Source organism: Helianthus annuus, chromosome 16 (genome assembly GCF_002127325.2).
Source record: "Helianthus annuus cultivar XRQ/B chromosome 16, HanXRQr2.0-SUNRISE, whole genome shotgun sequence".
NCBI classification, from domain to species: Eukaryota; Viridiplantae; Streptophyta; class Magnoliopsida; order Asterales; family Asteraceae; genus Helianthus; species Helianthus annuus.
In genome coordinates, this window is record NC_035448.2 from 20,208,227 (window position 1) to 20,233,753 (window position 25,527).

At 38.6% G+C, this 25,527-nt stretch overlaps 1 long non-coding RNA gene across 1 annotated transcript; it reads right to left on the bottom strand.

Moving 5' to 3' along the window:
- Positions 1 to 21,555: 21,555 nt before the first annotated feature.
- LOC118488475 lies at positions 21,556 to 22,635 on the bottom strand. The gene is made up of 3 exons (XR_004884954.1): positions 22,612 to 22,635; positions 22,319 to 22,412; positions 21,556 to 21,659 (listed from the first exon to the last, which is right to left on the bottom strand). It is a non-coding gene; the product is annotated as an uncharacterized LOC118488475 (long non-coding RNA).
- Positions 22,636 to 25,527: the final 2,892 nt, after the last annotated feature.

Here is a 25,527-nt window from a genome sequence, read left to right on the forward strand (position 1 = left end):
ACTTACTGCAATTTCTGTAAGATACCAGGGCACAAGGAAGAAGATTGCAGGAGGAAACCTAATAATGGGATGTACTTCAACTGCGGAGAAAAAGGTCACATCAAGCCGAATTGTCCGAAACTAGTTCCAGCCATGGGCAATAAGACTACCAAAAATGCTAGAGCATTTGTTGTGGCGGCAGATGAAGCCAAGATGATTCCGGACGTGATAGCCGGTACGTTTTTAGTTAATGATATTTTTGCTAAAGTATTATTGACTATGGTGCGAACTAAAGTTTTATTAATACTTCCTTTTGCAAACTTCTCAATCAACCATTAACTAAACTTCCACAAGAATGTCTAGTAGAGACAACAAATGGGAAACCGTTAGGATTTCTGAAATCTTGCAGGGAGCAAGAATAGAATTTTTAAATCAAAAGTTTATTGCAAACTTTTATCCAATGAATCTGGCAGGATTTGATGTTGTATTATGAATGAATTGGTTAATAGCCAATAAAGCCAGTATTTTATGTGATCAAAAGTCAATTCAAGTAAATTCACCAAGGGGTGAAAAGATCACAATTAAAGGAGATAAGCCATCTAGATCCACCAAATTCATCTCTATGATGAAAACAGCAAGTTATATAAGAAAAGGGTCATTAGTGTATTTGATTTCTATAATCACTAACACTAAAGGAAAATAACTGAAAGATATTCCAGTAGTATCTCAATTTTCAGACGTGTTTCCGGAAGAATTGCCAGGACTACCGCCAGACAGAGAAGTTGAATTCAGAATCCATCTGCTACCAGGGACAACACCAATTGCCAAAGCACCCTATCGTTTGGCACCAGCAGAAATGCAGGAACTGAAGAAACAGTTAGACGAATTGTTGGAGAAAGGATTCATACAACCAAGTTTATCGCTATGGGGAGCACCAATTTTACTCGTTAAAAAGAATGACGGGTCAATTCGAATGTGCATTGATTACCGTGAACTGAATAAAGTCACGATTAAGAATCAGTATCCATTACCAAGGATCGATGATCTGTTCGATCAATTGCAAGAAGCTCGATTTTTCTCTAAAATCGATTTACGCTCAGGATATTATCAATAAAAGGTACAGGAAGAGGACATTCCTAAGACCGCTTTTAGAACAAGGTACGAACATTATGAATTTACTGTCATGCCATTTGGTTTAACCAATGCCCCAGCTGCATTTATGGACATGATGAACCGAATATGTAAGCCATATTTGGATAAATTCATAATTGTCTTTATAGATGATATTCTCATTTACTCTAAGAGTAAAGAGGAACATGCAAAGCATTTGCACGCACTTCTAAGTTTATTAAGGAAAGAAAAGCTTTATGCAAAGTTTTCAAAGTGTGAATTTTGGTTAGAACAGGTACAGTTTCTTGGACATCTAGTCAATCATGAAGGAATTCATGTGGATCCCACCAAGATCGAGGCGATTACCAAATGGAAAACCCCTGAGTCACCAACCAAGGTTAGAAGTTTCTTAGGATTGGCCGGATATTATAGAAGATTTATTCAAGATTTTTCTAGAATAGCCATTCCCTTGACTAAGCTAACCTGTAAATCCATTAAGTTTGAATGGGGACCAAAACAGGAATAAGCTTTTAGAATTCTTAAACAAAGACTAACCAATGCACCCATACTAGCGTTACCAGAAGGAACTGAAGACTTTGTAGTCTATTGTAACGCTTCTAAGTTAAGTTATGGATGTGTGTTGATGCAACGTCAAAAGGTTATAACTTATGCATCTAGGTAACTTAAGAATCATGAAAAGAATTATTCAACCTATGATTTGGAATTAAGAGCTATAACTTTTGCCCTGAAGATTTGGAGACATTACCTTTACGGTAGTAAGTTTACTGTTTTCACCGACCATGAGAGTTTAAGGTATGTCTTCGGGCAAAAGGAGTTGGATATGAGACAAAGACGCTGGATGGAAATACTTAGCGATTATGATTGTAATATCCAATATCATGCAGGAAAGGCTAATGTAGTAGCTGATGCTTTAAGTCGAAAGTATCACGAAAAGCCAAAAAGAGTGTGTTCTCTCAAATTAAATCTACAAGTAGATTTAAATGAACAGATTAGAGAAGCACAATAATCAGTAATCAAGGATGATACTGAAAAATTGAAAGGAATGATTAAGGAATTAGAACAAGGAACAGATGGAATTTGGAGATTCCATAAGAAGAGAATGTGGATACCTAAATTAGGAAACCTATGCCACCATATATTAGAAGAAGCCCATAAGTCTAAATATACGATGCATCCTGGAAGTGATAAGATGTATCAGGATTTAAGAAAGAATTTTTGGTGGATAGGAATGAGAAAGGATATAACAGCTTATGTTTCTAAATGTTTAACCTGTTCACAAGTCAAAGCTGAACATCAGAAACCCTCCGGATTATTGCAACAATTATAAATGCCCGTATGGAAATGAGAATTAATAATAATGGATTTTGTTACTAAATTACCCAAAACAAGGAAAGGTAATGATACAATCTGGATGATTGTAGACAGGCTAACTAAGTCAGCTCATTTCCTATCAATGAAGGAAACTTTCAGTATGGAACAATTAGCTAAGCTGTATGTAAATGAAATAGTTTCATTACACGGAATTCCTTTATCAATTGTGTCTGATAGGGATAGCCGTTTTACCTCTCATTTTTGGACAAGTTTCCAAAAAGCAATGGGAACCAAGTTGAATCTAAGCACAGTTTATCATTCTCAAACAGACGGACAAAGCGAAATGACAATTCAGACAATGTAGGACATGCTTAGAGCTTGTGTAATTCATTTCGGAGGTAATTGGGACGATCACTTGCCCTTAATAGAATTTTCTTATAATAACAGTTATCACACAAGTAACAATGCTGCACCATTCGAAGCACTTTATGGACGAAAATGTCGAACTCCAGTCTGTTGGGCAGAAATTGGGGAAAAGCAACTATCTGGACCTGAGATAGTACAAGAAATAACTGACAAGATCATTCAAGTCAAGGAAAGACTAAAAGTAGCACGTGACCGATAAATGAGTTATGCTGATAACAGGCGAAAACCATTGGAATTTCAGGTAGGTGACAAAGTGTTATTGAAAGTCTCTCCTTGGAAATGAGTGGTACGATTCATCAAAAGGGGAAAGCTAAGCCCCAGGTACGATAGACCTTTTGAGATTATTAAAAAAATAGGACCTGTAGCCTATCAGCTACAACTGCCAGAGGAAATGGCAGGAATACATGATGTATTTCATGTATCTAATCTCAAGAAATGCTTAGCTGATGAATCACTGATGTTCCACGCGTGGTCACCCACACACCACGCTTCATCACGGGGCACCCCACCCCCCTGATGATTGTTTTTATCCAATAAAATTAGGATTGAGAAGAAGTAATTATTATTTGAAAATACACTATTTTGATAAATAATTTTTAAATCACCAATTTTGATGAATAAGTTTTCCACTAATACCACTTTAGAAAAAAAATTCATATATTACACGAGTTATCTATACTATATAATAAAAGAAACCTGTTTTGAGACACTTGTCATTCTCTCATTTAATTGATTAAAATTATTAATAATACTAATAATAATAATATTTAATCTAAATTAATACAAATTTTTATTATTAATAATATTTAATCAAATCTAAAATCTAATCTAATACAAATTTTTATTATCAATAATATATAATCAAATCTAATAAGAATTCATACGAATTCCAAAATAATAATAATATTTACCATAATAATTCCTTTCATCTCATCCTGTGCGTATGCATGTGCATGTATATTGAGTTAGAAAAAAAAAACCTTAATTTCCTAGCCCAATTGCCACTTAATGATTATCGGTCCAACTCCTTTTGAGGACCAAATCGTCCCAACTCTCTTGTGTTCAACTGTTGGCGCATGCATGTTATTTGATCTGATTCCTCAAAACAAACTTCCGAACTTAAGGCCCTAATCCTCAAACCACCCCAACTGCCAAATTAGTTTATAAATTACGTGAGAGCATGTTGTCTTCTTTATAACTATCCAAAACTCTCATCAAACCCTACCTGCAAGTATACTAATCTGCGAGTATAAAAAAACTCTCTCTATCTCCCTCGCTGCGGAATCGGTCCCAAGATCACCACGCAATCGGTAAGTACAACTCACTCCGCAGTTTTTAATTGAGTTTTTGTTGTTTCGGTTTCGGTTTCAGTTCGATCTCGCCTTAGTTTTAGGTGCATTCGTGACATGAACTTGACTTGGTATGAAACTGTGACTTTGACTTGGTACAGAAACTATGCTTATATGTACGAACACATGCTTACTTGGTATAGAAACTGTGATGTGTATGTTATGTGATGTGCTTATATATGATGCTACTGTGATTATAAGGTTTTATGAATGCTACGAAAATAGTATTAACCTAATTTAAAAAATAATAAAAAATCCATTTTGACTTAGAAAGATTTTTTTTAACAATAGATAAATTTGTGTAATACACAGGGTTTTTAATGATATAACATTTTTTTTATTATTTGGTATATAAAATTAAATTTATTAAACCCGTACAATACACGAAGTTTTTTTTAAGTATAACTTTTCTATTATTTAGTATATAAAATTATATCTTCCACCCGTGAATACACAGGGGTTTTTTCAAATATAACTTTTTTATTGTTATATAAAAGTACTTTTATTCAACCCGTACAATACACGAGGTTCTTAAAGATATAATTTTTTATTATTTAATATATAAAATTATATTTACTCAATACATGTAATAAATGAGGTTTTTAAAAATATATTGTTTTTATTTAGTATATAAAATTATATTTATTAAACCCATGTAATACACGGGGTTCTAATCTAGTTTGATATATATTTAACTAGATTACAACCCCGTGTATTACACGGGTTGAATAAATAACTTTTATATACTAAATAATAAAATAATATATATTTAAAAACCTTCTTTATTGCACGAGTTTAATAAATATAATTTTATATAATAAATAGTAAAAAGTTATATCTATAAGAACAATATTGTACAGTTTGAATAAATGTAATTTTATATACAAAATAAAAAAGTTATATTTTTAAAACCACATGTATTACACGAGTTGAATAAATGTAATATTGTTTACCAAATAATAAAATAATACATCTTTAAAAAACCCCATTTATTACACGGGTTGAATAAATGTAATTTTATATACCAATTAATAAAAAAATACATCTATAAAAATATGTATATTACACGGTTTGAATAAATGTAATTTTCTTTACTAAATAATAAAAAATATATATCCTTAAAAACCTCGTGTATTGTACGAATTGAATAAATCTAATTTTATACATCAAAAAATAAAATTATGACTTGGGCCCGTGGTTATATCACTTTTACCCTTTTAGCCCAAAAAAAAGTTTTCTTAACAATTTTATATACAAAATAAAAAGTTATATTTTTAAAACCACATGTATTACACGAGTTGAATAAATGTAATATTGTTTACCAAATAATAAAATAATACATCTTTAAAAAACCCCATTTATTACACAGCTTGAATAAATGTAATTTTATATAGCAAATAATAAAAAAATTACATCTATAAAAATATGTATATTACACGGTTTGAATAAATGTAATTTTTTTACTAAATAATAAAAAATATATATCCTTAAAAATCTCGTGTATTGTACGAATTGAATAAATCTAATTTTATACATCAAAAAATAAAATTACGATTTGGGCCCGTGGTTATATCACTTTTACTCTTTTTAGCCCAAAAAAAGAGTTTTCTTAACATCTAAGCCCCCAACGTCTTTTTTTCTAACTTTTTTGACCCCTAACGTCTTTTTTTAACCCTCTTGGCTCCTAACATTTAATGAATGGGGTTAGTGTTAGGGGCCAAAATGGTTAGAAAAGAAGACGTTGGGGGCTCAGATGTTAAAAAATTATTTTTTGGGCTAAAAGGGTAAAAGTCATATAACTATAGGGGCCAAAATCATAATTTTCTCTAAATAACATTATAAATGAAAAGAATATATAATAGGAGAATTATCTATAACTAATTAGAAAAGATTAAATTAAAATAATAATTATCTATAAGAGATGCCCTAATATGATGACAAGTGTCTCAAAAGTGGTTTCTTTTATTATATAGTATAGATAGATATAGATATTGATTAGAATGGTTGAATTATACGTCGTGGAATATTTTCTACGGGATATATATATTTGATATATATTTAATTAAAATGGTTGAATTAAACGTCGTGGAATATTTCTACAGGAAATGGGATCACAATATAGCATTATACGAATATTCTTTTGTTTCCATTACTTAGAAAACCAACCAGAGGATAATCCTGGAATATTCTCTAATGATATTTTAGTTGCTTTTTTCTATTTATTATTTTTTTTTAATTTTATGGTATTAAGATTACTAAATCCAGTTTAATCGTTCATTATCGATTTGATCATGGGCGAGAAAGAAAGTTTGCCATTCTAAGTAAACTAACAACTCCAATTCAATCTTTACTTTTGTGTGTGAAATCAGAAAGGGTTAGTGATTATTATGAACCTTAATGCAATTTTTTTTGTGACATAGGACTCGTTTATTCTCTAATGATATTTTAGTTGCTTTTTTCTATTTATTATTTTTTTTAATTTTATGGTATTAAGATTACTAAATCCAGTTTAATCGTTCATTATCGATTTGATCATGGGCGAGAAAGAAAGTTTGCCACTAACAACTCCAATTCAATCTTTACTTTTGTGTGTGAAATCAGAAAGGGTTAGTGATTATTATGAACCTTAATGCATTTTTTTTGTGACATAGGACTCGTTTGTAAATACTGCAGTAGTATCAAATACAAATCACATTTAGTATACAAACTGTAAGAACTACTTAAAAAATGTCATTTGACATTCGAACAATTATAGAAAAATGATAAATAATAACCTAAATAATATCAATTATATTGAATACCCTATAATTATGATAACAACCAATTAATTCTTTATTTGGATCTTTCTTTTGTTTTCAATGTGTTGATATAAAGAAAAGTGCTGATATCATTCACATATATGTTAAAATCAATTATCTTGATTAATTTTCATGTACTAATATAATTCAAAAATGCTAGTTTTATGTATGTGTGCTAATTTAACTTTTTTTTAAGTGTTAGGATCTGTTCTTACGGTTTGTAGGATAAATATAGTTTGTACCGTAACCAACCTCTGTAAACATGTTTATTAATTGGATTATTATGATCCATTTGTGAGTATAGTTATGATCCATTTCAGATTTTATAAATAGAGCTTTTGATTTTATTTTGAATGCATAATGAAAAACAAAATACACAGTAAATTTCATCGTATATTATGTTAGAACTTCTTGGCATGGTATCAAAGCTATTGGCTTGATTTATGGGAGATAACCCATGAGAATTGCAAGTAAAATGTGTGTTTTTTAAATTAAAATAAAAATAAAAAGTACCCTTTTTCCATGTACAAACGAGTTGCAAGAAATCTAAATTAAACCGAACATGTTTATCTTCAAATTTGAAATTCAATGTTTAATTCTTTTGTCTATTTTATTTAGTTTATTCCCAACTATAAAAACATCTAGGGTTTATTGGTTAATTAGTTTTTGAGTTTTGATTAATGTATGGATACATTGACGTCTCCTTGAACCATTCGGTTTTTGATTGAATCATTGAGTTTTTGACTCATTTGATTGCGTTTCCCATGCAATCATTTGGTATCAGAGCTTTTGGATCTCAAATGGCTCGGTGTAAAATGAATACTTGATTGCTCGTAAGATCGTCGACAAAGGCAACGACATGAGTGTTTTTTATTCACTTGCAAAAAGGTCAATCTTAACTCCAAGATAACCCCATCTTTCATGCCATGAATAAGTTGGGCTTACGTGTTGATCCAAGGATTACGGAATTTAGAAAAGATAGTGATTTAATTAAATCTACTAATTTAGCGGGAGTGTAGAAAGGAATTCATTTCCAAATTGAAAAACAAATATTGGTTTCTCATGATAAGCATCAAATTTGTGATAGTGATGTAATAGGTTAATGCCTGCGTAATACGCGGGTTTCAACTAAAAACTGATTATTTATATTCAAAATTTAATATTATGTAAAACACATACATTGGAAGAAAAAAAAAAAATTCTTGAAATTGCGGAAAAAAGTTCCTTGTAAACAGATTCGTGGAATATACCGTTAAAATTGTTGAAATAATCTTTTGAAAGAAATAAACGTTCAAGTAACGAAATCCACCTCTCTACCCGCAGGTACGTTATGTATCAAACGAAGTTACAATACCAACACAGTTAGTTTTTTTTACCAACCAATGCTATGCAAGAAAGTTTCATGAGGAACATTGCCTGATGTTGAAGCCTAAAAATGGAAAACAAACAAAATTGTTAGTTTGACATTTTATTTTATTCTATTCATCACATGAAAAAGATGAAATGTTTGACCTATCATTTAGACTAAAAGCTTTTACTATACAATCGAAACACGACACCTTTTTAGCATTAAAATCATGCAAAACTTCTAGCAAATAATATATGGTGATAATCTATAGCCATTTGACCCCTAATATAACTCACTAAATCATTTGCTTTCTGGTGTATTATTTAACTTACCTTGCACACTTCAACTGGTCGTGGTGGCGAGGAGATCCACTAATACATCTAAAGGATTCGACATGTAATGATCGTCTTCTCTTGTCAACAGAATAATAGTTTCTTGATACAAAAACCACAATATAACATTTTTCTCAACAACACACCTGCATGATTTGCATCAAAGCATGTAGTCATTAACCATCAAGATTGACAATATACCTAAAAAGAAAGGGACATAAAGCGATGGAAACTGAAATGTTTCGTCAACGACCAGAGCAACAAATACTTTATGCTAACCATGTAAAGTAAAATACCATATCATATAGCAGATTAACATGTCTTTATTTATTCCTAACCATATATAATACAGTTACCATATATCAGTTGGCTATAAGATAATGCCTTTGAACCGATATTGTCACTTGACGATTTTTCACACTTTTTATCTTTTTCATATGTTGTCTTGTAAATACAAACATTTAACCTTTGTATTACCTTATAACTAACATTGTGATCCATCTCTACATCTTTCAGTAAAACTAATCTCAATATCTAGTAACAAAGTTGTAAGAGATCAAAATTAAACTCTTTCCGACTTCAAAATGTTTCCTAATTTGCGAACATGTAATCGTTATAATAGATCTAGTACTGTAGTAACATTGCATCAAGAACCATTTGATTTGCTAAAAATCATTATCATTGCAATACAACTATCAATGCATTCCGGTCAAAGGCATGCACAAAACATTGGACACATGTAGTATGCACGATTCTCCATTAATTATCGAATTAGAGGCAGTGAGAGACGAACCTCAATGTGTACTAACCAGTTGTTGATTCCTGCACCAGATCCCATGTTCCAGTGATATGTAGGTGGCCTCCCATCCAAACAAACTGCAAAAAAAATCATGTGTGAGATAATAAATACACTAACTTCAACTATTTTTTTTTTGTGAAGAGAAGAAAGGGATCATTGAGTTTTTGTTACTTTACCAACTCCTATATCCACTGCACTTTCTAGATGCTATATTAACATAGAAACCATACGTTCTCATCACGCTTAGTGACCCTATCAGTATTACACATAGCTATAGACGTGTCTTTTCGATCCTCGTCCTGCTAATTAACCAAAAACACAAGAATAAAACACTTTTTTACTATCAAAATCAATACAGTTCAAATAATGACTTACATTCTGAAGAAACACTGACCTATACGGTAGTAACTGGCTAGGACTTCAATGATCAGTGACCCGAACAGTTAGCTGCAAAACAGAAACACCGTTAGGACTCGTTACAGGAATGGGGATATTCCTGTAACCACCATCCGGCGTGAGAATAAGTCTCGGTTTATGGAAGTAAAGATTAAGAAAGAAAGTTGTATGAGAGCAAGATGATCTATACCTTATACGTTTACCTCTATTTATAGTTTTACCATTAGGGTTTCTCCTAACTTAGGATAGATTCCGATAAGTTAGGGATTTGCATGATCTTCCCGAAAAGTTGGAGATTTGGTTGTGTAACTTCCATGCGGAGATAGAAAGTTCTAGAATAATCATTTATAATTATCTATTTATGATAAAATAATAGGTAATGACCGGGCCGGGTTGGCCGATGTGGGTCATACCTCGTCATGTCCCCCCAGCCCGAGGTTATGAAATGAATTTCATGAGGTCGGACTAAGAGAAAAAAGTTAGTATATCATGTTTGGTATGAAGTTCGTCGGGTGTAGTGCCGTTACGTTGTGGGGAAGTGACGACGACAAGATAGGACGTGACAGTTAGGTCATCATTGGGATGACAACTGTATTTCCCCTGTTTTGACACGTATTGTCGTCCGTACGTCTTTTTGAATTTGAAAGTTTACCTTTGTATATAAGTAACACCTCTATTTGTGAGGATTCAAATTCCATTCCCTCACATCCTTTTCTTGCACTTCCTCAATTCCTCAAAAATGACTTCTAAAACCGGTGAATCTTCTTCCTCTGTTTCCGCCAGCACTGATGCTCTTTTCTGTAAGTGGGGTGTTACATCTTACAACAACCTTGTGCAAGACTATGGCATCCGGGCTGAATGGAATCATGTGTTGCCATCCAAAACGGACACAGCGTTTCCACTAAAAGCGGGAAAAATCACATTGTTTAGTGATTTCTTCAGATTCTTCAATTTTCGATTACCTGTTACCAAGTTTCTTAAATTGGTACTTGATTATTACCGTATTCACATTTCCCAACTACATCCACTTGGGTTGGTGAAACTTCGCCAATTCGAATTCGCTTGCATTGCCCTAGGTCATATTCCGGAACTTGTTGTATTTAGGGCCTTCTTCGTTCTTGTATGGAAATCCCCCTTTTTCACCTTTGACCGGAGGGATACCGATGTGTCCTGTCTTAGAGATATTCCTACCAGTTCTAGAGACAAGGATTGGAAAAAGAAATTTTTCTATATTGATGCCTCTGTTATTCCTTGTGAGATGTACTGGAGGGAAAAGGGGCCAAAGGACAAGGTCAAGGATGACGGTCCTTCTGAGGACACGTATGTGTCGAACGCCCTGTACACGAAATTGTGTGGCCGTCCTTTCGAGTGCACAGTAATCCCTGAAGGTGCCCTGGTGATGGCAGGCATGAGTTTGTTGTGGCGTGATATTAGGCAGTATCCTTCGTTTCAGAGGGATGATGCAGGTATGTTTTATATATCTTTGGTCACATATGTCACAGATTTAGAAATGATGTATGTATAATTCACAGGGGAATGGAGCATGTTTGATTTTGTTGACCCTCTGCGGCACCTTGCGCTTAGGCCCGCAGACCGCGTGCTGGATGAAGGGGAATTGGGTGTGTTGGGGATGCATCTGGAGCAATTTGTTTTACCCGCTATACCAGCGGACCCTGCTGCATACATTTCCCCCTGCCATCTGTCCCAAATACCGGTGTTCCGGCTTTGGAAAAGAGGTCCACCCGGATAAAGCTTACTGGGAGGAAGCACATGGCGGTCGGTGTAGCTGTTTCTTCCATTGGTGAGACCGCGTCTCCTGGAGGAGATGCTCCTGCTACCGCCGTTATAACGAGCCCCGTTCATGCCTCGAAAAAATGGAAAACATTTATTACCCCTACTCTGAGTGCATTCCAGGCTGTGCAAGCTGCTTATGCTCTGCCGCTAGGTATGTATTGCTCGTCCTCAAACGTTAATATGAGTTATGAGCCTCATGTTACTGAACCTTGCCGTTTTATATGCAGGTATCTCTAGCGGGACTCAAACTGATAATGTTACATCAATCCCTGTATCATCTGTGGGGGTGTCGCTTCCCAGTTCTGGTACTGGCGACGCTACGGAGCCCAAAACCCAGGCCAGCGTTACCGCTGTTATTAGCTGTGCCATGCCGCTTCCGACACCTACCGCCTCTGTGGTTGTTACAGTCGATCCTGTTTTCACACCACGGACTTCTAGCATTGGTCCGTCCCTGTTTGACTCACCCCTGAGTATTTTTTCTACTGCTGATAAGGAGGTTACTGCCGTATCCGCGGCACAGGAAGCTACCAGCGTCGGGGGTGCTTCCGCTAGTGAAGCTGGGGGGTCAAGCAGTGGCATTGCTGATGACGGCGCCCGTCTGATTGATGACTTGTTTCTGCCCACTGTCCGCTGGGATCCCAATGCCCAGGATAAACGCTATCAACCCCAATGGAAAATCGCCGAGTCCTCTAGGCTAATTTTCCCCCCAGTGATTCAACACTGGGTTGAGCGGGCGTACCCTCCTGCTGAGGCGACATATGTTGAGAGTTTGAACAACGAAAATCTGATGGATTCCACTATAGCAGATTCCGTGAGCCAACCTCGAAGGCTAGCAGAAATCCGGCGCAGGTGGATGCATGATAACACCCAACTTCACCAGGCGCGGTCTACTATCCAAGAGCTGAAAGATGACAAGTATCGCTTGGAGAGTCAACTTCAGGCCGTCGGGTTAAGGGAAGCTAGGTTTTTGTCAGAGAAGAACAAAGCTGAGGATGACTTGAAGAGAGTGACCGCCCACCTTGCTGAGGAACGAATAATGTGGGCCCGCGATATGGCGGAGAAAGACCGGGTTCTGGCTCAGGCGAAGAGTGTGCAGGAAGAATTGGAGCGTAAGGCTATAGCTGAAGCTCAAAAGGTGAGATTCGAACTATCTACTCAGTTGGAAAGGTTCTAAGTTGACACTGATTTTGTGTCTCAGGTGCAAGAGCGGTACCAGGGATTGACTGCTGAAGTAGAAGCCTCCCATGCCAAATCACGATTACTACAGGCGGAGCTGGAGGAGCGAGAGGAGAAAGTTAAAGAACTTCAGGGCCATTGTGATTCTCTTGTTTCCCAGAACAACATGCTTGTTACATCGTCTGCTGCCCGACTGAAGGAGGTGGAAAATGCCTTGGCACAATCTAATTCCGAAGTGGATGAGTTGACTAGCCAGTTGGCGGCTATACAGGGCGATAGGAATTGGTTAATATGCAATGGCTTGGTGGGGGCGTTTGAGTATCTCCATAAATCACCCCCCTTTACGGCCCTGATAGATCGCCTATCTGCCACCGCGTACCAATCTGGTCATCATGATGGCGTTTATAAAGGCTACATGGAGTGCCAGCAGCTAGACAAAATAACTCCTGACTTTCACGCGGCCAAGGGTAACCTTCAAAGTGACATGTCAAACGCTCTCGAAGCAGCATATACTGAGCCATTGTCTTCTTATGGGGATTTAATGGATAAAGTGAATGAAGATGGTATAGAGTCGCTGCGCTTGCTACTGGACCCCGCGGAGGAGTCTGAGGAGGAATAAAAAATTTGTTTATTTTGCTTGTCATGTACTGTACTTCCTTTCTAGTTTTGCTAATAACACTGTTTTACTTGGGTTTGGTGCAAATATTTGTTTTGATTTGACAGATATTTTAATGCTAATGTCATGATTTCTGACACCGCCGTATTTTTTAAATGTGGCAATGTGACGTGTAATGATTATTTTCCATTAATGCTTCTAACGTCATCAATGTCAAAACTATTTGACCTTTTACCCTTCTATAAATTAGCCCTCCGTTTTCTTATTTGGTAGTTGGACAAGATGGAGCGAAAAAGGTATAGACAGGGACTTTCCGAAATCTTCCGGGTTTTGGATGCTGCTGACGGCTTACTTCAGTTGCAGAATCCTGTAACGAAGTCGATGCTTCGGAAAAGAAGGCCACTCCCCAATGTTGCTGCAACCCGGGCGAATCGAGCCTGTAAAAGTGTTGTTTATGAGGATCCTCAACCAGTGGATTCTGGTGTGATGTCCCTGTCAGCTGATGCTTTGACAGAGCTTATCCCAGTTGATCACGTCCGACGTTACCGTTTGACGTACGAGCGTCGTTTCGGTGGTTGTTCCAAGAAGAGTCTGATGGACGATCCGGGAATGGTGGCTCCGTCAGTGGTTGGGGAATCATCTGGTAGCTTGGCCGTTGATCCTCCTATGTTGGTTGATGGTGGTGTGGTGCTGCATACCCCTGCAGAGGTGATGGCAACCGATTTCCACCAGTAGGTGTTTTGAACATGTTCTTTTTGGTTCCCATATGTTGGCTTTTAACAACATGGACAAGTATTTGGTTTGTTTAAGATAGGTTATGTGCATGTGTTAAAATGCCTATCTTTTTTTTGTGGCGGTTGATATATTTATTACCAAGATACCCGCTGTCAGCGCTGTATGTATTAACCCTATGACTTGTGTATTTGAAAATATTTCATGTTTAAGGGTATTGTTTGTAGTTTTACCGTTGTATGCAGCAGTAGTGCGATGGTAACTTACGATAAAAAACAAAAGTAAATGACTTTTATTAAACTTGAACTGAAATAAAACGAAAAGACACCGCTGTGGGTGGATTACAATTGTGTTTCAAAGAAAGATTCACTCTTGCTGTTAGGAGCAAGGCATTACAAATAACATTTCCTTAGTTGGGCAATGTTCCAACTGTGTGGCACAGGTGTACCATCTAGTCGAGATAGGCGATAGGCCCCTTTGCCCAGGTCTTCCTGAATGACATAGGGGCCTTCCCAGTTTGGTCCTAGCTTTCCTAGGGGTTCCGCCCTACTTGCTTCGTTGTCGCACATAACATAATCGCCCATTTTGAAGGTATGCTTGGCCACTCGCTTGTTGTAGTATCTTTCTAATGACTTCTTGTACTTTGCTTCGCTGATGGCGGCCGCTTCACGTCTTTCTTCTAGTAGGTCTAGGCCTTCCCTTAAGGATCTATCATTGTCGTCGCCTGTGGTGAGGCGGCGTAGTGACGGCAGTCCCGCTTCCGCGGGTATCATTGCTTCCGCCCCATAGGTTAGGCTAAAAGGGGTTTCATTATTGCTCGTCTTAGGCATTGTTCTGTGTGCCCAAAGGACGTTTGGCAATTCTTCCACCCAGGAGCTTCCCTCATGACCTAGTCGTCTTTTTATGCCATCCAACAGGCTTCTATTCGCCCGCTCCACCTGGCCATTCCCTTGGGGGTGCGCTACTGACGTGAAGATTTGTTGGATTTGGAGGTTGGCGCACCATTCTTGAAAAACTCTGTCTATGTGTTCCCAAAGGAACTTTTTGGCGTTATCTGCCGTTATTTTGGCCAAAGGCTTGGCTTCCACCCACTTGGTGAAGTAATCAACTGCCACGATTAAGTATTTTAGCTTTCCGGGAGCCGGTGGGAAAGGTCCAACAATATCCACGGCCCATTTTTGAAAAGGCCATGCTGCTGTAACCGGCACTAAGTTGTTCTTGGGCCTTACTGTTTGAGGAGCGAATTTCCGGCAACTACAACATTTCCAAAGTTCTATCACGGCGTCTTCGTGCATCCCGGGCCAATAATATCCGGCGTTATGGATTTTGGCCACCACCACCCGGGGTCCGGCGTGAATGCCACACAGACCTGCATGAATCTCGCTGATCAGATACTTTGCTTCTATTGGAGAGACACATCGCAACAGCGGTCCTAGGTAAGACTTTCGATATAGGACGCCGTTATTGACCTCATATTGCAACGCCTTCGTTTGTATCTTCTGTGCTTCGCCTTTGGCGGGAGGTAACTCCCCCTTTTCAAGGAATTGTAGCACTGGGGTATACCAGCAGGGCTCTTCCGCTGTCACAGCGGAAACACTTCGTGGTTCGATTGAGGGTGTCTGCAGCGTCTCGACTTTGACTTCTTTTTCCATACCTGAGGTGGCGAGTTTGCTGAGAGCATCTGCTATCTGGTTCTTACCTCTATGTACGTGGTTGAGTGTGACGTTATCAAAGGAAGCTATAAGTTCCTTCGTTTTTGCCAGGTACTTTGCCATCGATTCATCTTTGGCTTCGTACGTTTCGTTTACTTGATTGTTGACCAATAGCGAATCAACATATGCATCTACCCTTGTTGCTCCCATAGATTTTGCCATTCTTAAGCCTGCTAGTAGTGCTTCATATTCTGCTTCATTGTTAGAACATTCGAAATCAAATCGTAAGGCATACATCAGCCTGATCTTGTCTAGGCTTATCAGCATTAAACCAGCTCCAGATCCTTTTCCACTTGATGACCCGTCTGTGTATAGTTTCCAGGTTTGCCGGGCAGTGCTGGATTCTGGGATGTCCTGGATGACGGGGTCCACAATAGCTTCTCCTTCGGGAATTTCAGCTAGAAAGTCGGCGATTACTTGTCCCTTGACTGCTATTCGTTTTTGATACTCAATATCCAAAGCGCCTAGTTCAATTGCCCACTTGGCCAGTCTGCCAGAGATCTCTGGCTTTTGCAGGATTTGTTATAGCGGGTAGTTGGTCAGGACCTGTATGCAATGTGCTTGGAAATATCTTCTCAATCGCCGCGTGGCGTGTACAAGCGCTAAGACCAGCTTTTCCAGCGTGGGATATCGTGTTTTGGGCCCAGCCAATACCCGACTGATGTAATATATGGGCGTTTGTCTCCCATCTCGTTCTACCATTAGCACAACGCTTACCGCGTTGTGAGCTGCCGCTAAATACATCTTTAGCACCTCATTAGGCCTTGGTGCTGTCAGCATGGGTAATCTTTCTATGAAACGCTTCATGTCTTGCAAGGCTTCTTCCGCTTCGCTGGTCCATTTGAAATTCTTCTTGTTGAGGCAATCTTTCAACGTTTTAATGAAAGGTAAAGATTTCTCAGCATGCCTTGCCAGGAATCTGTGGATCGCCACTAGCCGTCCATTTAAAGCCTGAGCTTCCTTCAATGTTCTTGGGGAAGGCATCCGTGCTATGGCGGCCACTTTTTCTAGATTAGCTTTAAAACCGTCCCGGGTGACAACTACCCCCAGAAACTTCCCTTCTTCCACCCCGAAAGAGCATTTCTTTGGGTTGAGCTTGATGTTGTACTCTCTAAGCTTTTGGAAAGTTTCCTCGATGTCTTCTAGCATTTGCTTTTCTTCCCTGCTTTTAATTACAAGGTCATCGACGTAGACCTCCAAATTTCGACCGATTTGTGTTTCGAACACTTTGTCCATGAGTCTCTGATAGGTAGCTCCGACATTTCGTAAACCGAAAGGCATCTTTGTGTAACAGAAGATACCCACATTGGTGTGAAACGCTGTTTTTTCTTCATCTTCTTTGGACATCTTGATCTGATGATACCCTTTGTAAGCGTCTAGGAAACACTTATACCTGTAAGGCACCAGGGAGTCGACCTTAAAATCAATTTCAGGCAGTGGGTATGCGTCTTTGGGACATGCTTTGTTTAAATCTTTGAAATCAATGCACATTCGCCACGTTCCGTCTGGCTTTTTTACCATTACTGGGTTGGATACCCATGTATGGTATTGTGTTTCTCTGAGGATTCCAGCTTCCACCAATTTTCGTACTTCTTTGACAACCGTTGCCTTTCGATCTGGGGCCATACTGCGCTTACCTTGTGCGACTGGCTTAATGCCCGGGAGCGTTGCTAGCTTATGCTCTGCCTTATCGCGGGGGATTCCTGTCATGTCAGAATGTTCAAAGGCGAAGATATCAACGTTTCTTCTTAGCAATTGCTTCAGGTCATTTTTAATTTCTGGAGAGAGGTTGTCTCCGATTGTGACCGTTTGGTCCGGATGGCGTGTGCTTAGTACCCACCTTTCTGGGCCAGTAGCCCCAGTGGGCCCTTGGCGGTATCTTTTGGTGCTTAATACCTCTCCAATCTTGTCACGGAACACTGTTGCAATACCCCGCGGGGTAGGGAACTTCATGAATCCTCGTGCTGTAGAAACTATAGCGTCCAATTTCCCCAGAGTGAACCTTCCAATAATCACATTGTGGTATGACTCAGCGCGGACCACAAGGAAAGTTAGGAGTATGGTTCTTTCTCTGGGTTCTTGTCCAAATGTTACCGGGAAGGTGATCTGACCAATAGGGTCAACTTTTTCCCATATGAATCCTTTAATGGGAGCATGTACTGATTCAAGCAGTTTTCTATCTTCCGGTTGCATTCTGTTGAAGCAATGCTCATAGATAATGTCTTCTGAGCTTCCGGTGTCAACCAGGATTCGCCTCATGCGGTAATCTCCTACTGCAGCGGATATAATTAGGGCATCAGTTGTGAGGTGTAAGTCCTCCATACGAGGTTCTATAGTCATTGTTGCTAGTATCCAGGGTTCAAGCGTGGAGAAGCTCCGTTTTGCCCATTTCCCATATCCGCGTGTACCATATTCAATTCCCGCGGCCTCTTGCCCGCCGCCTTATCGTTTTCTTCCTTGACGACAGGTGGGCCCCGCTTGATATCTCTTACTAGGTGTGCCAATTTGCCCGCCTTTACAAAATATTCGATCTGTTTTTTTAGCTGAAAACAGTCGTTGGTGTCATGACCGCTCCCCTTGTGGTATTCACAGTATTTACTCGTATCTTTGTTGGGATCATCTTTCAGCGGCTTTGGAGGGTTGAACTTGAGGTTCTCCGAGGCTAAGATCTCTGCCAGTGTCTTGCTCAGGTTGGGGTAGTCGGATCGAGGTTTCGATGGCTCGTTTCTTGAATAGGAGTTTCGGTGTCTGTCGTACCGCGTGTCCGCTTTATCATTCCTTTGGTATCTGTCTCCTCTGCCTTTACCTCTAGATCCCCGGTGCTCCCTTTCCTCCTAGTTTTTTAGAGCTTCTTTTTTCCTATTGGCCGCGTGACTAGTTGCCACTGCCTTTTCTTGTATGACATAAACTTTGGCTATTCGAAGTATTTCGTCGATTGTGGGGGGCACGCCATCCCTTCCATGAAGTGTCCTCAACAACTCATCATCGTTTACTCCTTGAAGGAAAGCTCCACATGCTAAGTCATTTGTCACGCCCGGGATTGCCAGGCTTTCCTTATTGAACCTGACAATAAAATTTTCCACCGTTTCATTGTCTCGCCGGCGGATGTGGAGGAGCTCGTTTCTATCTTTCGTGTGTCTGCGCTGCTGGCTGAACTGTAGGATAAATTTGGATTCTAAATCTTCAAAACTGTCTATCTCGCCAGTAGGCAGACTATCCCACCAGACTCGGGCCGCGCCTATTAGCGTTTGCACAAACATTTTGCACCATAGGGGCATGGACCAACAGGCTACCTCACCGGCACTTTTGAATAAGTTGATATGGTCGTCAGGGTCGCCTAGGCCGTCATATTAGCCTACCGTTTGAGGCATCTTGGGTTTTTCCTTGATAGGAGCTTCGGCTATTCTTTTGGTGAACTTAGACCGGAAAGTCGAGTCCACCGGCTTGTATGGTCTGGTGAGTTCGTCTTCTTCTACATTTATAGGTTGTACCGGAGGAGCGCTTACACCCAGAGCAATGTCTGGCATGGGATTGGAACTTCCTATTGGAGAGACTCGGGGTCTGACCACGTTTCCTCTATCATAAACGGGTTCCGCCGTCGGCGGAGTCTGAGTGTAAACTGGTTGTGACGCTGGGAAAGCCCACAAAGGCGGCATGTAAGCCGCGTATGGCGATTGAGTGTTGCCCTGCATGGTTCCTTGAGGTGGGTACGTTGAGCCTCCGTATGAGGGTAAATATCCATATGGGGGTGCGTAACAGTACCCGGGAAAATATACTTGATTTCCTGGTGTGACGGGGGCGTTCATAATTCCGGCCGGCATGACGACCGGCTGGTGAGGCGGTGTTGACAACGCCGCTGTTAGCGCCGCAGAGTACAACGGCGGCATCGAGCTGGTAACCAGAGGTTGATAGTATTGGGGCATGCTGGTTTGTGGTATGATGGTGCTGGGGCTTGCCGATGTAATAACAGGCAGGGAGCCAAGGCGTGAAGACTGTGCACCAGTGGTTGTCGCTGAGGTGAACATGCTACCGCTAGTTACCCCTGATCCCCTCGATTGCAACTGTGAGGGCAAGTAAAGAAACAGATCTGTTACCACGGTCCCGGAAGAGACAGCGGTGGTGCTGCCAATACCTGGCGGTGGTCCTTCCGCCTCCAACTCCAGGTCCAGTGACCTAGTAACGGCCGGGGAAAACTGTGTGGTAGTAACAGGGCTTGTTCCCGACACCAGGTTGTTGCTTGTCATCGCTTGATTTGGAGTAACTGCTACGTTCTGATCACTTGCCATGGGGTTCTATCTGACTGTTACCGAATAGGTCCCACGGATGGCGCCAATGAAGAAACACTGACCTATGCGGTAGTAACTGGCTAGGACTTCAATGATCAGTGACCCGAACGGTTAGCTGCAAAACAGAAACACCGTTAGGACTTGTTACAGGAATGGGGATATTCCTGTAACCACCCTCCGGCGTGAGAATAAGTCTCGGTTTATGGAAGTAAAGATTAAAAAAGAAAGTTGTATGAGAGCAAGATGATCTATACCTTATACGTTTACCTCTATTTATAGTTTTACCATTAGGGTTTCTCCTAACTTAGGATAGATTCCGATAAGTTAGGGATTTGCATGATCTTCCCGAAAAGTTGGAGATTTGGTTGTGTAACTTCCATGCGGAGATAGAAAGTTCTAGAATAATCATTTATAATTATCTATTTATGATAAAATAATAGGTAATGACCGGGCCGGGTTGGCCGATGTGGGTCATACCTCGTCACATTCCATCTGCTTCGCCTCCCACCATTTGATGTCCTGTTCGAAATGCTATAACATCCAATTAAACAAACAATACAGAATCAAAATTAAGCAAATTCAACATAAATTTAAAGGCATTCATTTCAATTAACTTAATAACAAACTTCCCACTCTTGCTATGAAGCTGATCAGTTACCAACACCAAAGCCAAGATGAAAAATTGCTGAAATTTACCCCCTTAACAATCTGAGATTTCAAATAACTTATATTCCAAAAACAATTACCAGATCCAAAGTATTAACACTACAAAATTAAGTTTTGTCAATCACAGAAAACATAACATCATTTCAAATCCACTTCCAATTGAATAACTCGGACAGATTTAGATCATGAGACAATCGGAGGTGCGACATCACCTCATTACCTGGTCTTTCGTCGGATAAGTCGCCGGTGGTCCACCGGAAACTCATCGGTCTCCTTCTACCCTGATCTCTCTTCTCTCGAGCCATTTCTCTCTCCAAGAAAGTGATTAACCAAAAGGATATAAATATATCAAACCCCTATAACATATCAAAATCAACAATATACCTCGGATATAAGTCAATTCTTTGGAAAAAGCTTCACAACTTCATGAGTCAGAACAACATGCCTACAAATCACAAATCAGAAGTAACTATAAAAAAATTCAAAATATTAATAACTAAACAGATGGATTACAGACCCAATTATGTTGTCCTCAGAAAAAGATTACAGAGGTCCACTGACTTCCACTGCAAGACTTTCATCTGCTCATCTCGCATCTCATTAACAAAGATAAGAATTGAAGACACAAGCCTGCAAGTAGTCCTTATTTAATCAAATTAAACTAAAAACATGACTAATTGAAGTGAAAAAAACACACACCTGTTGAAACAAAGAGGAGAGAAATCAGACAAAGCAGGTTGTGACTTTGAGGGTTTATCTTGTTGTTCATTAAACCGTTTGATCCTTCCCGTCATTGTTCTTAATCGCTCTACAAACAAAGCTGGTTCTTCAATCCTAACAAAATCATTAAACACTAAATAATAGGGTTAATAGTTGATTGAAGGATTCAAAAAACCCAATTCGCACATCAGATTATTTCTTTTTTCATAGGCCCAAAAAAAAAAGAAAGAGAAAAAATGGATACAAAACATACATCACCTTCAAATAGCTATTGATCCGTTCTTCAAAACTGTAACACCGCAAACAAAACATCTAATTTCTTTGTAATTTGCTTGAAAAACACAACTTTTTTAATAGCTAATAAAACTGAAATATGAAGTAATAAGAGAAAGATGGAATATTATTTATACACTTCTTTCACACTTTCTTATGGTTCTCAACTGATCACACATTTTACACAACTTTTTTGCTTTCAAGTAGTCATATGATCATTAGCACACTTGTAGCACCCCGTTAAAGGGTCATAAACTCAACTAACCATTTGACTTGACTTTTTGTAAAAAATAATTACCTGATCAATGAACCTGTACTTGTTCTTAATTTTTCTAGAAACTTTGCATCTTCTCTTGCTGGTATGATACGATTCAAAACCTACAATCATTTCCAAAATCAAACGAAAACGCCACTGAAATTGAAAATATCCCGATCCAGGTCATACAATTCAAAAAGTTGCAATGAACAACTTACCTTCATCATCACTGATTGAACAATCGTTGATATCAACATCGATGTACTCGCTCTAGTCAGTGTGTTTGTTAATAAGAACCCGACCATAAGTCACCTAGCACACAAAAATCATAAGGTCGAAAATATATATTATTAAATCAAGATCCATTCAGCCCTAATCTAAGAACCAAAACCCCGCACAATATAAGTAATCACGACCTTAAATAAGCCCCAATTAGAAAACCGAAAACCGAAAATCTAACAGTTGATTCAAACGAAAGCATAAATTAAAACTAAAAACCATTTAATCTTACCAATCGAATAAATATAGCCTCTGGTAGTGATTTAGGGTCCAGTGACGTCAACACTCGGCACCACCATCACCAACGTTGATTACGGCGTTCACACATAACAAAGACTTCGTTGTCGTCGTGTGCTTCCAGAATCAGATTCAAGGAAAAGGAAATCAGATTCAATAAAAATGAAATCAGATTCAAAAAATAAAAACATCATATTCAAGAAGAAACAACAGATCGATTAGATGAAAAAGTTTGGGCTTTTTAAAAAACCCTAATCGATGAACCAATACATGTTAAATGAACGTAAGGGTTTCAAGAATAATCTATTACAGTTCGTATAAAGATTATCGACTGAAAAATGAATAAAAAATGGAGAATCTAACCTTATTGCTTGCGAATTGTGATATGAACCATGGTAATGAAACATTTGATTATCACGACCAGATGAATGATCGATGATGGAGAAACCCTAGATCTCTAAAGAACGAAGATTGAGAGAGAGAGGGTATAAAAGAAACTTCCATTATACGATTCTCTAATACTCACACCAGACTTTCGCAGAGGGTGTATGATAGATTTTGAGAGAATGAGAGAATGAGAAAGAGAGAGAGAGAGAGAGAGAGTATAGCGTATTAGAGAAGCTTCTCAATCCTGGCCTTAGAGCAATGCCACATGTCCTCTAATTTGAGATTTGCAACATCATTACCTATGTGGCTGCTTAGTTGGCATCAACCAGAGGGTGACATGTGTCCCCCAATTGTTTGCTTTATTAGATAGATAGATGCATGGCTTTCATGCATAAAAGTTTAAATGAAAGTTTTATAAGTAGGTCATCATCATCATCATCATCATCTAATCTTAATGGTAGGGGTATGAATTTTTGACACGACACGAACTTAGCATAAAATGTCACACCCTGACTTTTACGGAAGCGTGATTTAGTGTGACTTGCTTAATATCATTGCATTCAACCATAACAAACAACTATATGATAAATCAAGATGTTCATCCGTAGATAATTTTCAAAATACAACAACCGTCATTGTTTAACATCAAACTCAGACTTCAAGTTTAGATCACATGACAACCAAAGCTTAAAGTTCCATACTGGACTTCTTCAAAAGACACAAACAAAATAGGTTTCGAGCCATGTATCTTATCCAAGATAAGAAGCATATCCCAGACCCTTAGACTTCGGATGACACCTTTTATTTGAGACATGACTTGTGAACTCCAACGCCCGCTAGATCCATACTTAATTTCCTGAAATACATGTAGTTTGAAAACATCAACAAAAGTTGAGCGAGTTCATGTGTGTGTTTGTGAATAAACCTTTGAAACCTTTGTAAGTATGTTTGTATTTACTTGAAATCCCGGTATGAAAGTGTAACACCTCGAAAATTTACGTCCAATAATGTATTGACACGTGTCATAGACTTTGCATATGCGAAAACATACTTTAGAGGGACTAAAGTTGACAAACAGTGAAAACTATGGAACGTAAGGGTCCAAAGTGTCAACAATGGATAAATAGACTCTATAATAATCCTACATGGTGTTTATAACCCTAAACGGATAGATCATGGATCATACGAAGCGGAAAATGCACAAAAGTGAGGAATTACAAACTACAGGGACTAAAAGTGTCAACATGTTGAATTTATACCTCTGAGTGATCTTTTGGCAGCCCCGAAGCTTTGTAATGATAAAATATACTCACTAGAATATGTGGTAAAAATTTCATGAAGTTTCGTTATCGTATGAGAAAGTTATGGCCAAAACCGTACTTGAGGGGTTAAAAGCGTCAACGTCGAATTTCATGACCTTTCGGGTGAGCGCAAAGTTAACCGAGGACATTACCATGTTGGTAAATGTCCCAAGGTTCCTAAAAATCAGATTTGAGGGTCTAAGGGTCAAGATTAATGGCCAAAACCTCGTAACTAAAGAACAGGGACCAAAACTGCAACATTTAACAAATGTTTGGAAGCTGCAGACCCCAGGCGGCCCGCCTGGGCTGCCTTACGCGGGCCGCGACCCGTGCCCAGTTGCAGAATCTCGCGAACAGCAGCTCTGGGATCCATTTTGCGAGTTGAGGACAGCTTGCATCACCTCCCAATTGCACCAATCATCTTACATGCAACATGGGACACTTGTAGCACCCTCATAACATCAGAAACACCCTTATAATCTGATCAAAGCTTCATAAATTGAGTCTTGAGTTAGAAAACAAGAACACCACAACTTTCAAAAATTCACAAGGCATCTCCAGGAGCTTTCTGAACGACAAGGCTACTTCATAGTGATAACTAAGCTTCATTAGGACTCTTGTAAGCATTCATAACCTCCTCTAATTCGTTCTAGCTTTGATTATTAGCCAAAAGTCAATCCGTCATAGTTATAGTTTGACTTTTCGATTAAACGAAAATGGCTCAGTCATTTCTCAAATTGAAAGTACCTACAAGTTGGTATTTATGTGGGAAACAAACCCTCAAAAGGGTATTCTCTGAGTCCCACTCTAAGCATGATTATTGTCGAGTCAAAGTTGTTCTTAAAAAGTCAACAGAACTTGTTTTTGAGAAATCTAGCATAAATGGTAATGTAGATGACATGCAATCAGTTTGATCATCAAAAATAACTTTATAATGAATGTAAGAATATGTTTTATCATAATCAACTCGACAATCTTTAGTATAAACTCGGATCGGAACCGAAGGTCTTATAAAACGACTTTTTCTTTGACTCTCGATTCGGATCCGTGCATGCATGTTTGAGATCTGCATTAGAGCTTATTTTGAACCATTTATATTTATGTTTAACTCTCTGGAATTTTACAACTTGATTCCATGCTTAACCGATTCATATGCATGTTTCCGATTTATGCTTAAAGTTGACTATTTTGCCCTTTTTGTTATAAAACGTGATTTTTGGAAA